Raw genomic sequence first — 4,882 nt, forward strand, 5'->3', positions numbered from 1 at the left:
AATTTCCCAACAGTAACCAGTTTATCATGCCAGAAAATATATTCGTCAATTGGTCTTTCACCAGCTTTTTTTAACTGCATGAGGTTAAATAAACATTTTTGGTAGAATAAGAGTAAATTAAGTTATTGACTATGCCATGTAAATATGAAATACGTGTTAAGTTCTAAGTGTAGCGAAGTTCATGGTGAAGATAATGGATGTTATGCCAATAAGGATCAACAGACATGGAGATATTGACAGTTCTGCTACAACTATGAGGAACATATTCTAGAGAATGATATTATAAAAACTTTAGAAGTGAAAAAGGTAAACTCAGATACTTGACACTTGGCTTTTAACTTTGATACTTCTTTGTAAGTTTGAGTTCTTTGTTCAGCATCTTTGAAATGGTGCCAAGCTCCATTTGGACTTCAAGAGACTAAACACAAACTAGCCTCAGAAACCAGAAAGAATAAGAGGCAACCAAATTTGGGGAGGTAGGGGAAAAGTTAAACCAGAGAGAGGGGACTCTCAGTATTTAGTGTATAAATTTCCACTATCTTGGGGCAGCTCAGGGGCACCCATTAGCTGGTAACAATGCTGCAAGCAGCACTCCTGAAGATGAAAACACGGGCTTGAGCTTTGAGAAAATACCCAAATGCCAAGGTTTACTACTGAGTCCAATTGATTTAATGCCACTGAAGCAAAGTTGGAATTCTTCTAGAAGACATCTGAACCGAATTCAGTCTTCACAGCAAGACATTAATATCTCCTCATCTTAGGATTTATTCACCTTAACTGACTAATCAATATACGGTCCGTGCTACTTTACATTTTAGCTCAAATGCATGAACTATTTTATTATTTACATAGGGACAGTGAGGGAAGAAAGGCAAAGGGAACTAATTTAGAGACTGTTTTTGTTCCTCTTTTGAAAATTTCTTTCAAGAACATAAAATATACAGTTACTCTTTATTCATGCATAGGTTTGGCCGTCTTATTCTTTGATAAAATGTGCTATATACTTTTCCATAAATATGTGTATTTTTAACTTAGTGAACTGGATTATTCTTTCCAATTTGATCTCTTATACAGTATTTAGATTTTTTCCTGTATATCTTATCTATTATTTAAAAATTAATGCAACAGGAAAAATGCAAGCAAAAGGAAATATTTTTGGAAAGCTGTGAAAGACAACGATCTCTTAATTCTGTCTGACACAATCAGTCTTAACAACTCTAACTGATGATATGTAATAATACACTGTAAGTGTCAATATCTTCATGGAAATGAACTATGAATTTTCTAATAGTTGCTTCTTTTGGTTAGAACATACTGGGTATACAATAAATGCTACATTTTTCATGTTATAGTTTTAAGACACTGAATGAAAATTTTAAGATATGATTTAAATATAATCATGTTATAATTAATGTTAATTTTTGTAAGTAAAATTCAAAAAAAATGACAATCCATTGAAGTAATTTAGGGATGGGACAAAAGTAAGGTTAAATCCTGAGCAAGACAAGTGAGCATGTTTTCTGAGGAAGAGAAGAAAAAGCTGAAATAGAATTAAATTATGATGAACGATTGAAGTCAGGAGAGTTACAAATTTATGATTACTTGGACCATAAAGATAAGAAAAGCCAGAAAAAAAAGATTTTTCACTAAGGCATGTGAAAGTTCAATTTATTTTTAAATTTCTCAATTGTTCATCTAATGAATAATTAGTGAGCATCTAATCATATATGTGTGTATGTGTTTGCATATGTTCTGTATGTGCTTATCTATATGTGGATTTGTGCATGTAAGTTCGTGTGTTATATGTGGTGTTTTTGTTCATGAGAGCATTTTTTGGTGATTGTTTCATATTAATTATCACAAAAGACATAAATGTGTATAGTTAAATCAGAGATAATAGTTGTTATTTTAGTATTTTGTGCATCAGTGGATGCAATGATTATAAAAAAAGGAATAGAATTATTTATCATCCTGGTGTATACTGCTGTGAGCATTGAATATTCATTTATTTCTGTAAATTTCCCAAAAAAAGAACACAAAAGCAAATAAAACAATCAATGACACCCCAAAACAGAGTCTGGCATTCTGGACTCTGCCTTCTTTGTGCACTGAAGGAGGTGAGAGGAGATGGGATCATGCTATGTCTCACATCAAGCTTGCATTTAAGTGCCAATAAAACTGAAATAAAACTGACTACAGTAACATTCCTCCCATACATTCTAGAACAAGAAGAAATAGAATTTTACTTTCAAATTAAGGAAATAAATATAATTGTTAGTAGGTGACACATGAAAAAGGAACATGAATTAGCTGGAGGGTCAGAAAATGAGGGCAGCTGAGAGCTGGAGAAGGAGGTGTGAGCTAAGACAATGGGTGACATTTAAAGGTCTAGACATCTTTCCCGAATTTCAGCACTACTTTTACCAATATGGAAGTGGTTGTTGCTACATCTTGTCAGGCTAAGCCTTCTCTTAATGTTTGACAGGGATTTGTTTCTACTGCTTTGATTTTTTTTACTTATAAGGACATTTGGAATATTTTGTAAGTCACTAAACCATAAGCTCTTAAAATTAGAGTCCTAGCCAGGCATGGTTGCATACATTTGTAATTTTAGCAATCAGGAGGCAGAAACAGGAGGATTGCTGTAAATTCAGGTCTAAATTGCTCTACATAGTGAGTTCCAGGTCAGCAATGGCTACATAGCAAGATCCCATCTCCTGACACTTCTCTCCACTAGAAAAAGAAAACAGAATCAATAATGCCAGAATCTGGTTTTGGGGTGTGGTTGTTTGTTTTATTTGCTTTTTTGTTCTTTTTTTTTAATTTACAGAAATAAGAAGTGAATTTTCAATGCTTGTAACAGTGTACAGCAGGCTGATATATAATTCTGTTCCTTTTGTATAATTGTTGCATTTAATTGTTGCATTCATTGATGCACAAAATACCAAAATAACAAATATTATGTCTGATGTCCTTATTTATGTCTTTTGTGGTGATTAATATGAAAAAAACCACCAAAATGTCATCATGGACAAAAACATCACATATAACACATATACCTGCACAAATACACATATAAAGAGACAAACACAGAGAGAACATATGCAAATACACATGTACACGCAGATACAGATACACATACATATATACAAACACATACACATATACATGCAAATACACACACAGACACACACATACAAACATATGCACAAATATACACATACACACATACACAACATACACATTCAGAGACAAATATATAACACACATTCAGAGACACACACACACTCAAACACACAGATAAGTATATACATAGGTACACATACTCAAGTATTTAATTACCATGGTAATTCTTGAATAACAGTAAATTATGGTTACTGAATGCATGTTTGTCAAATGTGAAGAAACCTAAAGTAGGCTATGAGTCAATAATATCGAGAATAAATTATCTCATAATATAGTTTACATTTTCCTAATGTAATTGAAAATATTGACATAACATAATATAACAGAAAATAAGCTATATTATGGGCAGTGTTTCTCCTAAGAGATACTGATCCAGAAACCTTACAAATATTTAAAAGACACGCACATCTGAAAAGTGTGGTCTCAGTTATAGGTGGAATCTCAAGTGTTGAACTTGAGTTGGTAGACTGATGATTTCCAGAACCAGAAAAGAAAATTTTGGAAAAAAGGAAGATGTTGACCAAAGGATATAAAGATTGAGCTAGAAGCAATAAACCAGCGAGCTGAAACCCAGATGGATTACTGTAATATACAACAAAGTACTGTCACTTTCAAAATAACTGAGAGTAATCTAAAATGTCTTCACCACAAAATAACCATGTACAGTTGTGAATTTATTAATTATCCTGATTTAATCATTCAACATTGTAGACATATAGAAATCACTACCTACGGTTTCATAAATTCACACCAGTTTTAGGTAGTGAAAAATTAAATAAGAATGACATAAACTAAACACCTGAATAGGCTGGACAATAATAAATACAAAATATATACTGAAAATCTGATATAATTTTAAAACTTCTTTAATTTAAATGAGAACCTCAGAAATCAAATATTTTTCTCTATCTTTAAGAATATGAAACTTTCAAAAATTAAGGTTTTTCCTCTCTATAACTTAAAATTTTTGAAAATAACATATATCATCAAAATGATTTCCCAATTGTGCAGTTCTCGTTCTCTGAAGGTCAAATTTTATTTTATAACCAATTATAAAATGTTAATATAATAAAGGAAAAGGTTGCTTCATCTATTGAAATTTCTATTGTTATTCATTTAAAGTCTTGTCTATCCCTTAATTCATTTCAGAGGAAAAGGAAAGGACAGACACAGAGTGACTCTGCTCAGCTATGTCCTGTTAAGAGCCAATGGACCTGTTTACAGTGGACTGTCACAGAATTAATAGCACAATTCCTAAGCTTTATGTAGCCTTACATGTTCTGATATTGCTTTTAAATATCATCAAACTTTGACTCCTGAAACATATAACGCTACCATAGATTTTTCTCTTTACCTCTAGTCTCTCATGTACAAATGTCTACACATCCCCCTTTACACTTTTACTAGATACTTCACAATTCACTTTTCCAGATGTTCCCAATTTCCATCAATTATAGCAGTATCCTTTATTTAGATAACAATGAAATCTTTGGATTTATTTTTCAGTCTTTAACTTAACTAACATCTAATGAGAGAGAAAATCTTATGGCTTAAAAACATATCCTGCATCTTTCCACATTCACTATTATAATCCATGCTTGAGACAGTCCTTTTCCTTACCTCAAATGCACTTGTACTCATCCTTTTCCACGGTTTTCCTGATACAAACTATTATCAAGAACAAACGTTTAGAAAT

This window comes from Nannospalax galili, unplaced genomic scaffold (genome assembly GCF_000622305.1).
Source record: "Nannospalax galili isolate Female #2095 unplaced genomic scaffold, S.galili_v1.0 scaffold1507, whole genome shotgun sequence".
In the NCBI taxonomy this organism is placed as follows: Eukaryota; Metazoa; Chordata; class Mammalia; order Rodentia; family Spalacidae; genus Nannospalax; species Nannospalax galili.